Source organism: Ambystoma mexicanum, chromosome 2q (assembly GCF_040938575.1).
Source record: "Ambystoma mexicanum isolate Mex_15411 chromosome 2q, UKY_AmexF1_1, whole genome shotgun sequence".
In the NCBI taxonomy this organism is placed as follows: domain Eukaryota; kingdom Metazoa; phylum Chordata; class Amphibia; order Caudata; family Ambystomatidae; genus Ambystoma; species Ambystoma mexicanum.
Window position 1 is genome coordinate 669,479,371 of NC_090924.1, and position 12,810 is coordinate 669,492,180.

The window sequence follows — 12,810 nt, forward strand, 5'->3', positions numbered from 1 at the left end:
TGGATCTCCTTTGATCAATGTCTTGTTTTGTATATCAATTCCAGACCATGGAGCATGTGACATTTTACAATGTACATATTGTGAAGAATTGCCATCTGGCAATCGTGCAAAGCCCTGACTTTTTTTAATTGTTTTTGATACATAAAATGATGTGCGTATCACCATCTCCAAAAGGGTAATTTTCCAAACAGATTACCCTTTTCGTCAACTCCACGCAAAAAGTGTACCTGCGCCCGCTGCATCAGTAACTTCATCCGCAGCACCTGCTCTCCTTATGGCATAGAGCAGATTCAAAGGTCAGAAGATCCCCACTCAACTGCCCTCAGCAACAACCAAGTTTCCTCTGCATTGGGGCAACATTTAATGTACACCCCCCTGTGCCAAAACTATGATGATCATGAGTAACCCATGCTGGTGGCAGGGTAAACTCTAAATAAAGCTATGCCTGAGTTTAGGAATGGTACATGCTACTACTTATGATCATGGCCATCACATCCCAAGTGTTATCTCACGAGTACCAGCTCCTGTGAGTCAGCACTACTGTGGAACGTGAAGTGCAGTCTAGCTAGCTGGGTAGAGACTGCAAGACAGAAAGCTGGAGGACAGGATCTCTTCTTTGATCTCTTTGCGAGGGCAGGTAACACCCTTCACCAGGGTGTTGCATCTCTAAGGGCCTTTGTTCTTAGTGGGGAGGAAAGGGGTGGGATTAGATTAGGCACGAAGACCTGGTAATGGAAGGAGACCTCCACCATCTTGTTTCTCTCTGTCTCGCTTTCTCTTTCCTGTCCCCTGGTGCAAAGCACTTTTGGTTTGACATCAGAAGGGGGAAGTCCACTCTGTTCAAGAACAGGGATGGGACCAGGCTAGCTTTAGTCAAATCACCTGGGGACTTTTGCCTTTATAATAAGGGGTCTACCACAACTTTTTTAGATTCTCTCGGATCCACTCAAGACCTGAAGATTGACCTGAGAAGAACTCACTGGACTTCCTTTGGGAAAGCTTTCCAAATCCTTCAGCCTGCGGTGAAGGAGTCATCCAAGGCGGAAGGAAGGTTTGCCCCCTACTCACTCCTAGGGCACATCTGGAGAAACCTTTGTGGTGGACCAGGACCTACCACTCTGTGACAGAATCTCCTAAAGCTGGGAGAGCAAACCCTGAATGGAACCTTCCTGTTCTTGAGTACCCTGGAGTGGACTTCACAGCAGCTGGAGGGCCAGACCAGCTGAAGCTGTTCTACTGAACCGATCACTCTGTGTTTATTGCACGATGCCCGAGAGGGAAGGGGCCGGCACTGGCTTTTCAACTCCTCCACCAAGTCGAACTATTGTTTGCACTTCGAACCAGCTTGATGCTGCCTTGTGCCCTATCTGAGCCCATCACCTGCTAGGCCTGAATCGACTGCTCAATGCCGGAACCTGATATGAATCACTGGTGAGTCACACAATGATTCTGACCAGGGGTTGCATCCATGGCTCAACCCTGCTAGCCCTTGAACGGCCACCTCATCGACCTTGCACATCAACACCCTCAAAGTCACCACTTCACCGACCGTTTCCTGCCGACTCGAACCGCTGGAACATCACTCATCGATCCCTCCAAGCACCTAAAGCCCCACTCAGCTTGGCCCAACTGCAAAGTGTTCTTGGGACCACTGAAACCTGTGTCATTGAGAGCACACCTTCTGCTGCACAGAGCAACCACATTCACGCATACTCCGCACCCACCAAGAACTGAATCCAGGTACTATTGACTGTGAGCTGCCCCCTCGGTCTACTTAGGCCTTAGAGACAAATTAGGTCCAGATCGCATCTGTTCTGTGGCTAGAAATTATCCTACTACCCCGGGAACCATGGTCAGAGTGCTAATTTCTTCTTACATCTTCACTGTTCTTCCGTCGGGTGGTTTTTTGTAAAGTATTTTCTTTCATTTTATTACAGGTGCTGTGTTTAATGAAAGTATATATATTTTTATACAACCTTGATTGGACAATCCCTTTATTTTGGACTGTGATTCTGTGTTGTTTGGATCACCACTGGTTCACCTTCACATCAGTCAGAAGAGGATAGCCTTCCCTCGACCCATGTTAGCACAAAAGGCAAAGGAAGTATATCTCTAAACTGTCCCTGTTTTAACTTAAGGATTGAAGCCAGGTCGAATTCTTTGGGCCTCATTACACGGACGGCAGTAACCATGGCGCTTTTAGCACCATGGTTGCCGCCGGTATTTTACCGAGTCTGCCATGGTGAATGGCGGAATTACCGCCCAATACCAAGGTGTGTGGGGGCGGTAATTCCCCATTCACCTTGGCCCTTCCCCATTCCCATTTTTGCCCCCACAGGGCTCAATGGGAATGGGGACGGTGGTAATTACGGTACCGCAAATTGCGGTACTGTAATTACCTCCTAGGTCCCTTTGTGGGTCCCGTCCTTAACGGCTGGTAAAACCAGCCGTTAAGGTAGGGTCCCACAAAGGGACCTCATAGTAAGGCAGTAAGGGTTTGCCGGCACTGGTACCCTTACCGGTATTGGTAAACCCTTACCGCCGTCCGTGTAATGAGGCCCTTTGACTCTGTTAAGCATTGAGTCTGGAATGGTTTGAGAGCTTGACTTATCTGACATATTTAATGATTTTGCAATATGCAAATCTAGATGGAAATAAATAGTTTAATCTTTGCCGTATTTCAGGCACATCAGCCTTGGGCATTAGAAGGCATACACTCACTGGGTTCTTCTCATCTCATCTCATTCTTTCAATGATTGCTTAAATGTGGCTGCTGTGGGCATGGACTGAAATACTAAGTGAATTTTGATATTTGTTACATGTCTTTTTGTTTTCTCTGCTGCCTTGTCATTTACTCTTTTTCCAAGGGCATGTTCTCTGGACACATTCATACAGAAAGAAATGGTCAGGTTGAACTCTTAGGCTATCATTGTTTTTAATAAATACTTACATCAAAATACTGTTCCTTTATTTTCTTTCAAAATGAATATATTATTTGAAAAACAAAGTTTGTTTGTTTGTTTGTTTGTTTATTTATTTGTATTGCGCTCCAGACCCAAGGGTACATGGGCGCTTAAAACATCAAGTTACAGGCAAAAACATCAGGTTACAGGCAAGGATGAGGAACATTTGTACAATTTTGAAGCATATGTATATTTGACAAGAGAGCAGTTAGTGCATAGATAGGAACAGGCAGACATAGTAAAGGATACATTCTTACATTAGGTCTACATGCATATATAGTTGGCTATTTGTTGAGTAACCAAGAGATGACCTTAGTTCTGAAAGGTTGGAAGGTGGGGGTGGATTTGATATCCAGTGGAATGTTGTTCCACAGTTGTGAGGCTAGAGCTGGGAAGCTGGATCCGCCGGCTCTTTTAAGGGAATATTTGGGCACCGTCAGTTGTAGTGTGTTTGAGGATCTAGTGGTTCTAGTATTCTGTCTTAGTGTGAATTTGTTGGTTATATAGGGCGAGGCTAAGTGGTTAAGAGCTTTGTAGGTGAGACAGGTGGTTTTTAGGTCTATTTCCTGTTGGATAGAGAGCCATTTGCATGAGATTCTTGTGGCCGAGTTATGTTCTCTTCTGGGAATATTTAGGGTGGCACGAAGTGCATTATTTTGTAGGACTTGCAATTTATTGATTACCGTTTTGTTGACACCTGCATAAAGGCTATTACAATAATCCAGTTTGGATTGTATAAGTGCTCTGGCTAAGGTGAGGCAGTTGTTGGGGGAGATCAGCGGTCTGCAGGCCCTAATTAGTTTTCCAGTGTAGGCAGTGGCTGAGGCGGTCATATTAATTTGTTTGGCAAGGTTGGTATTCGTGTCTAGGTAGAAACCAAGGGTTTTTACACTTTTGGCGATGGGAATGGTGTTACCGTCAATGGTGAAGCTGGTGTAGTTGGGACTGAATTTCCGGATGGTGTTAGGTGAGCCGACAAGGAGCAGTTCGGTCTTGTCATCATTCAGGCAGAGGCCATGTGTGGCCATCCATGCCTGAATGATGGAGAAGACTTCATTGATCCGGTTGGCGTCCGAGTTGTAATTGACGGATAAGGTGAGGAGTATCTGGGTGTCATCTACATAATTTGTGTAGGTGACACCCAGATGGTCCAGTTTGTCGAAAAGGGGCTTTGTAAATATATTATACAAAGTGGGAGAGATACAGGATCCCTGTGGGACACCGCAAGTAATGGGGATAGGGTCGACAACTGCTAGGGGTGAGAAGACCCGTATGGTCCTGTTGTCCAGGAAGGATTGGATCCATGTGACCGCAGAGTGGGAGAAGTGTGCTGCCGATGACAAGTGGTTGCACAGGATTTTGTGGTCAACCAGGTCAAAGGCAGCGGAAAGGTCGAGGAGAAGAAGGATGGCCGCCTTACCTTTATCTTTGAGTTCGTCTATCTGGCACTTGAGATCACCAAGGGCGTTTGCGTCCCATGTTGAGGAGGAAAGCCAGATTGGCGAGTTCCTAGTAATTGGTTTGTCTTAAGGTAATCCTGAATTTGTAGATCGGCCACTCTGTCAAGCATTTTTAGTAAGAACGGGACAGTGGTAATGGGTCTATAATTTGTGGGTATATCTGGATCGAGAGTTTTTTTTTTTAGCAGAGGTAGGACCCAGGATTGTTTCAGATTACTAGGGACCAAGTTATTGGCGAATGACAGGTTTATTAAACGTGAAACTGTTTCAATATTGCACCCTCTTGGGAAGCAGATCACAGAGATGTGTAATGTTTTTTATATTATTAACAACTAAGTAATCCATTTAAAACTTAGATGTGTTTCTGTTGAATTTGACTCCAGGAATGTAAACCCTTCATGCAGATTCAGAGGGGGCATGGGTTTCGAGGGATGGGAGGAATGGGTCTCATGCGGTTGGGAGGAGGGCGTAGGTTTCAGGGGTGGGGGGCAAGGCAGTCTGTGCCCCGGGCACCAGAAACTGTTAAGATGCCCTGCTCTTCCCTAATGCTGGTAGTCTGCATGTTTAATATATCCTTTAATAGTCCTTGAAACTTCCCATATATGTTATTTACTTATTGTATGCTTAGATGTACCTCTCAGTGGATACAATGTGGATTTTATCATTGGCCGATATGCCCTCAAGTCATCAAATTCTAAAATTAACCCATCCTTTCCTAAATATTTTACAGTTGTTCAATTACACTGCTGCATTGCCCTGTAATGATGCTTTTTGGTGGGGAAATGCATTTTCACTCTATTCACGAATCCCATTCCTTAACTGATGGGCTCTGAATGTATTGATTGGTGGAACAGAGAAGAAGCAAGTTCATTTTTTGATAGCAGTGATTATACACGTTTCAGAAGTAAGACTTGTGTTTCGAAAGTTGGCTAAACATGGTTCTCTAGTATTTTGCCCCATCTATGTCCCATATAAAATCCCAATTTCAGAATTGCACCTTAAAGTAAACTTAACTGTCAGTTAATGCAACAAGCATATCGTCGCGATACAACACAACTTTGTATTGTTCTGTCCCATAAGTAAACCCTGAAATTTAATTGCTTTGTTTTTGCATGCAGGCAACGGCTCTATGGCTAAGATGAAAATGCAGACAGAAAACGGACATCCATGACATGTTCCCTTGCATAAACACATGGACTCCATGATTGCATCCTTTCTTCATGACTTTTACAGTAACCCCAGAAAAGAAACTCTCTTATATACTGAATAATTCCTTTGGATATTTTTCAAAATATAGTGAATACAGATTAGCTAAGATCACAGAGGCTCACTTTGTTTGAGCTGGAGAATCCTGTGACGAGTGCCCTACTTCTTCTGCCTCTGTGGTTCAGCACCTCAATGGCGGATTCTCATTTTGTTCCTTTGTCCCTTGATTTGCTATGGGGAAAACCTAAGAGTATCCAGGCTGCAGGCAAATGGGAGCCATGTGTTAGTGAAGCTTCCATTGCAGCGGGCCCCTATGGACTCTGTGTTACCTCCAGGCAAAAGAAGGCGTAGAGATGATTGCCTCTCAATTCGCATCAGAAAACTCATGTGGGTAGAGACAGCTTTGGGTTGCTAGGAAATGCACAGAGCAAATCTCTTGTCCGGCAGTAAATTGGAGCCAGAATTATGTAGATGCAGCAAATCTTGGAGAAAACTTATGGGTTTTACACATAAAAGAAATGTTGTTTTAAGGGAAAAGGGCCCATACAGTACTGTTAGCATGTACTGAACTACAGCTCTCTGCACTAAATTGGCGCAAAACTACATTTGATATTGGTTGTGCATGACATTTCAAAATGCTGTTTAGCATTTCATAAGTAGGTGGATGTGAAAGAATGCCATCTGGTACCAGTGTGAAAGCCTCCACTTTAAAACAAAAAATATATATATATATAATATAGGCCGCTAATTCAGTTTCTGAAAGTGAGGTTTGCAAATCAGACCCCTTTTGAAAACGCTCTATGCCAAAATGTTAGTACGCACAAAAATTATAGTACGCACAGGTGCCTTGCAGTAACCAGTATACTGCCGTGATAGCACCTGCTATGCTCAGTATGCTGTGGCATAACGCAGGTTCAAAGACCACCTGTGAATCCCTCACAGCTTCTGGAACACTAAATCACTGTAGCACAGGTGCAATTGTTACGTCTGCACCTCGGATCTAAATTAGAACAATTGACTGCCTTTATCAGTGTCATAGATTGCTGCAATAATCTCCCAAATCCAGTGGATGGTTCAAGTGTTTTTATGAACAAATTGCAAAAAGTCCGTTGCTTATGATCCTGGTAGACTATTGAAGGTTAAAGCTATTGGTTTTCCCGACCTTGTCCCTCGACCTCCTGAGGGATCCATGCACCCTAGCACAGGATTCCCTATTCACTAATATAATAACAGACAATAGAGATGGGTGCATTGTGCTCCTTTTTTACCCTTTGTTCTTCAACTTTTTCATCTGTCTCTTAGTGCTAGTTGCTTTCATGATTCCCTTAAAATAGGCAATGCATCTCCTTTATTGAAAAGATAGCTGTTGAATGCCTATCTAATTATCAGCTAGTAACTTATTGGCCATTTTCGTTGTGTCAGAGCAGTTAATTATTGGATAACTAATCAAAATCTCTTATCTCCTTGCCACTTTTGTTTTCGTACTGGGTGAGGCATGGAAATAGCCACCTTGCTTATCCTCAATGATATTTACAAAGTTTTAGATGATGGTGGCTCATATTTATTAGTGCTAGTTGATTTGTCAGTGGCTTTGTACACCATTCTTCAGTGATCAAGGGACGGGCTCTACAGGGGTTATGTTCTTTTTTAATACAAGACAACAGAAAAATAACTATTCATCAAGCCGGTTCAGATCCTTATCCAGTGCCCTATAGAGTTCTTCGGGTGGAAATTTGTCCTACCTCCTGTTTAATTGTTGCATGGAACATTTCAGTAATTTGGCATTGAAGCATGAAGTTCAATGCATCTATATGGGGGTGACAAATAACTTAATCGCCCCTGATGGGAATATGTTGCAACTCTGTGAATGCCAAGTAGATTTTGAAGATTGGATGGCTTGTCACGTTTTAAAAACATTAAATGCAATCATGGCTGAAGTTCTTCTGTTCTCGCACATTTCCTGTTTCTCACAACCTTTTACCTGGTTAACTAATGCTAATATTCTTGGTGCCTCTTCTGCTTTTTCTCCAATGGTGAAATCATTAGCATTTACTTTGGACACTCGTTTGTTTCTAATATCGCACATTAATGCCTTGGGTACATTGGCTACTTTTCATCTTTTTGCTTGAAAATCTGTAAAATACTTTCTCTCCGTTGCTCACTTTTGGGGGTTTGTAAAATCTTTGGTCCTATCTCAAATTGATTTTGGTAATTATATTTTAGTTGGTCTTCTCCAATCTTCCCTTGCCCTTTTGAAAGCTGTTTCCGATGGTGCCGCCCACCTTACTCAGGGTGCAAACAAGTAGGAGTACATAATTCCCATTTTAAATAATCTACAATGGCTTCCAATATATTTGAGACTTGTGTTTAAATTAGTATGCATTTTGCGGCTATTTATTTTAAGACTCCTTCATATTTGGCAAAAAAAAATGAAATGTTCTAGGAAATCTAGAGGTCTGCGGAGACTTGAGTCTCTGTGGCTAGATGTACCCAAATTTCACAGAGTGTTTTCTATGTAATGATCATTTACAGGTGTTGCAGTTGCCCATTGGAATGATCTTCCACCTAATTTACGCAAGATCTTTGATTATTAAAATGTAGGAAGGCCTTGAAAACATGGATATGGAATCCTCCCTTTAACTTTTGTTTCAGCTGTTATATGAGACTATTATTTTAATTAACCGATCTTATCTAGTTTTTATATTAATTATTTTACTTATGCACATTGTATTGTTTTATGATTTTATGCATATATGTTTTTAGTCCATACAGCCCTTTAATGTAAATACACAGTAAATAAATACATACAAATGGGTATCCCCTACTGTCTAATCTATGCTTAAGGTGAGGGCCTAAGACCAGAGGCATTCTCTTTCTTATTCCCTCTGGGACTTTGTTAGGGATCTCTACTGTACCGGTTTCTCCAACATTGTATTAATGTGCTTAAAGACTAGATGTCTCATTATGAGTGTGCCTGTCTGGAAACAACAGTGCTGGTAAGCCTACGGGCACCATTGTTTCTGGACTGGCACACTACGACTCTGGTCAGACCTGGCGGGCGGAACGGCACCTGCCCACAGATTTTCACGGAAGCACCAGCACCATAATTCCCCATTCCCATAGGACTCAATGGGAATGGGGAAATACGCAATTACTGGTGCCTGACTTCCCAGCCACCAGAATCGGAAAAGCCTGGTGGCACCGGGAAGTCAGGTGCCAGTAATTAATTACGGGTCCAGCGGCAACCTGCAAGTTTTACTGGCACATTTACCGCCAGACCAGAAATTAGGCCCTGTGTCTTCATCCACCCAGACATTTTATCTGTCTCTCACTCTCACTCTCTTTCTCTCCTCTACATAATCTTACAGACCCATACATGCAGACCTGGCTCTCTGATATACACCTTGAGGGCTTCACACCCCAACTGGACACCTGCACCAAATCCCTTGGTTTCAACATCGACAGACACCTCTGATTCAAACAGCACATTCCAAGGAAGACAGAAATGGCTTGGTACGAAATTTCTCTCCTGCAGAAAATTAAGACGTTCATCGCAGGAAACAACTTCAGATCTGCTGTCAAAGCTTTGGCCCTCATCCACCTTGATGGTTGCAATGCCTTTTTGGAACGCTTCCGGCAGCTACCCTGGCTCCAATGAGATGTGGCCTGCATGTTGCAGCATGACTCATCAAAGGACTCTGCAAATTCAATCACATCACGCTGTTCCTCATTGAACTGCACTCACTCCTGCTGCATGCCTGTATCATCTTCAAAACCTGCTGCATTATGTACAAGGCTATCACCCTGAAGTCCCCAAGCTACCTCACTGAGAAACTCGGACGCCTATGATACACCAGAAGTAAGGACATGTATAGACTTGAACTCCACGGGTGCAGGAAGAAGAAAACAAAAGATAGGCCTTTTCTGTCTATGCCCCAAGACTCTGGAACCTCCTGCCCATCAATATCCAACTTGCCCCCTTGCTTCTACAGTTCTGGAAATAGATCAAGAATGTCCACATCAAGGAATGGCTGCTCCCTAAATCCTAGGACTATACACCATCAACTCCCTACCGTACCTGAGACTGCATGATCTGAAACTCACAGTTTTCTCCCCTGGTTACTTGTAAATCCATTGCTGACAATTGCCCCCTGTCTCCTGTTGCTAGATCCCCACTCTCTTGTTTCTCATCTCCCTAACCTTCTTCTCCCCTCTATGACTCTAAAGCGCTTGATAGCTTCTCAAAGCTCAATAAAGACCCGAATAATTATAATAATACTATGTTTAATCTCTCACCTTCTTCCCTCCTCCACCAGCAACTCCCTACTATCTTCAACCTCTCCCACTCAACTACACTCTATTTCTCTTTCCCACCTTCTTCCCTCTTCTAATTTCACTCTCTCACTCCCTCTCCTATATCCCACTCCCCTCTCCTCCAACACTTACTCACACACACTCTCACAAACACAGCTTCTTTTCAGCTTGGGTGTATTCTCTTTCACATTCATCACCTTACCTACATTCACATCCAACACCACCACAGACTACTCAGCACTGCGCTCCACCGTCCATCCTACACCTGCTCTCTCAGGCCACCTTCACTGCTTCTGACATCACCAAAACACCTTTCAATCTGCCTCACTCCTACAGATCTTTTATACCTGTGACTCCTTGTTCCTGTCCTTTCCTTTCCCCTTCATTGGTTCCATCTCTTATCTGACACTGTGGCCAAGTTGATTCTGTTCTTTCACTAGGGTTGGGTAATTACATGGCACATATATATAAACCCCTCTTAACTCCACAACCTATTCATGCTCAGCGTTTTGTGCAGTCTCTGCGGTTTTCTACTGTTGTGTTCATTCGGTGGACCATTTTTGATGGGCCATAGTAAATTGCATTTCCTCATACTCTTTTGAGATTAGGGTTGAGATGAGTTGCATTACCTATGACTATGCTCTGATTTGATGAGCCTATGAAGATGTATCATGGCTGGTGTCTTCTTCCAGCTTTCCACTGTAGTTGTCAGATACCACATAGAATTGTGGAATGTTTAGTCCAGAAACAAAACACGTAGAAATCTGTCCAGAATTGAGGTTGCAAGGCATTGGGTGATCAACAGTGGTACCAGTGTCAACATTCAAGGCACATTCAGTGAGGTAAGGGACTGGGGCCCTCCAGACTCCCTCACTCCACTTCTGGGGTAGAATCAGATCTGCTATACAACCTTGTAGGCTGCCTACCAGGTTGGGAGGTGTCCTTGTGCCCCTCTTACAGGTCCAAGCCCCTTACCTGGGAACACTTTTTAGTTACTCTTCATGGAGTCTTTTGGCTTACTGTTTTCCTGCACCTGACCATCAACGGTTGTTTGTGCACTTCTAAAACTTTATTTAAACTGCAAGTATACTGCTTGCGTCTTGTGAAATGCCATCCTGTGCCTTTGCTTTGCTGTTCCAATCCCCCCTCCCTATTTCACTTTAACAATGGCAATAATTCCCAGCTACATTCTGAGCCTCTCCACGGATATGTATTTATGTGGTTTCAGTGTTTTGAGTTTTACCAAGGCTTTGAACCCTGTGCTCATTCAGATACATGCTGTGGCTTCCTTTTTGAAGAAGATGGCTGCTTTACTCTACTCTTGTTTCTAGGTTAACAAGCTATATTTGCATATCGTTCATGTTGTATTCACCTTATACATTGGTCATGTTAGTGTTCTTCATGTCTGCTCTTTCCCTTTAGTGGCGCCGAGCAAGATGGCGGTTCAGATTTCCAAGAAGAGGAAGTTTGTTGCCGATGGCATCTTCAAGGAAGAGTTAAATGAGTTCCTGACTCGTGAGCTGGCAGAAGATGGCTACTCCGGAGTCGAAGTTCGAGTTACACCAACCATGACTGAAATAATCATCCTTGCCACCAGAACTCAGAATGTTCTGGGCGAGAAAGGTTGCCGTATCTGTGAACTGACTGCTGTTGTTCAGAAGAGGTTTGGATTTCCCGAGGGCAGTGTGGAGCTGTCCACCGTGAAGGTGGCTACACAAGGACTATGTGCTATTTCCCAAGCAGAGTCTCTGAGCTTATACTCCTTGGCGGCTTAGTGGTGCGTAAAGCCTGCTATGGTGTGCTCTGTTTCATCATGGAAAGTGGTTCCAAAGGCTGCAAGGTGGTGGTGTCTGGTAAATTGCGAGGTAAGAGAGCCAAGTCCATGAAGTTTGTGGATGGCTTGATGATTCGCAGTGGAGATACTTTCAACTACTATATGGATACTGCTGTTCGCCATGTGTTGCTCAGGCAAGGTGTGTTGGGTATTAAAGTGAAAATTATGTTACCGTGGGACCCTAATGGCAAGATGGGTCCCACAAATCCACTGCCTGACCATGTCAGCATTGTTGAGCGCAAAGATGAGATTCTTCCCACCACTCCCATCTCTGAGCAGAAAGGATGAAAAACAGAACCGCAGCTGCCACAACAGCCGCAGCAGCCACCTGCCATGCCTCCAGTTCCTACTGCATAATGGGGCATGAAGCACCTGAAAAACTTAGAACATGGATCTGTAAAAAAATAAACTTGGAAAAAATTGGAAAAAAAAGTGTTCTTCATGTCTGTGGATGCTATGTTAATTTTCTTCATGTTTAAATGCATGTATTATCTATTGTTCATGTTCTTTGTGTGAAATGCATATATTTTCTTTGTGTCTAGTGCATATTTTCCTACCATTACAACGTTAGTAGTTTAAATGCTTTTGCCATCTTCAGTTCACATTGTTCCCAAACCCTGCTGTACCTGTGGGGGATAAGGGTGGAACGGCTGTCTCAGTGAGTAACGTCCCTCACCTGTGCAGTATTGGTGCTGTGGAGGGGCAGGGACTATGGATGAAATATTCTTCTGCCTCCCAAAAGTTGATCATATGATCTCACAATACATGAAATGCTTTCATCATTGAATTGGAGGGGAATCATGGCCAAAAATGACATTGGGCCTCATTACACGGATGGCGGTAAGGGATTACCAGTACCAGTAAGGGGACCGGTAATCCCTTACTGCCTTACTACAAGGTCCCTTTGCGGGTCCCTACCTGAACGGCTGGTTTTACCAACCGTTAAGGACGGGACCCGCAAAGGGACCTTGGAGGTAATTATGGTACCGCAATTTGCGGTACCGTAATTACCGCCTTCCCCATTCCCATTGAG

The 12,810-nt window shown here is 43.7% G+C and overlaps 1 pseudogene; it reads left to right on the forward strand.

Moving 5' to 3' along the window:
- Positions 1-11,352: 11,352 nt before the first annotated feature.
- On the forward strand, positions 11,353-12,134 carry LOC138569002 (small ribosomal subunit protein uS3-like; annotated as a pseudogene).
- Positions 12,135-12,810: the final 676 nt, after the last annotated feature.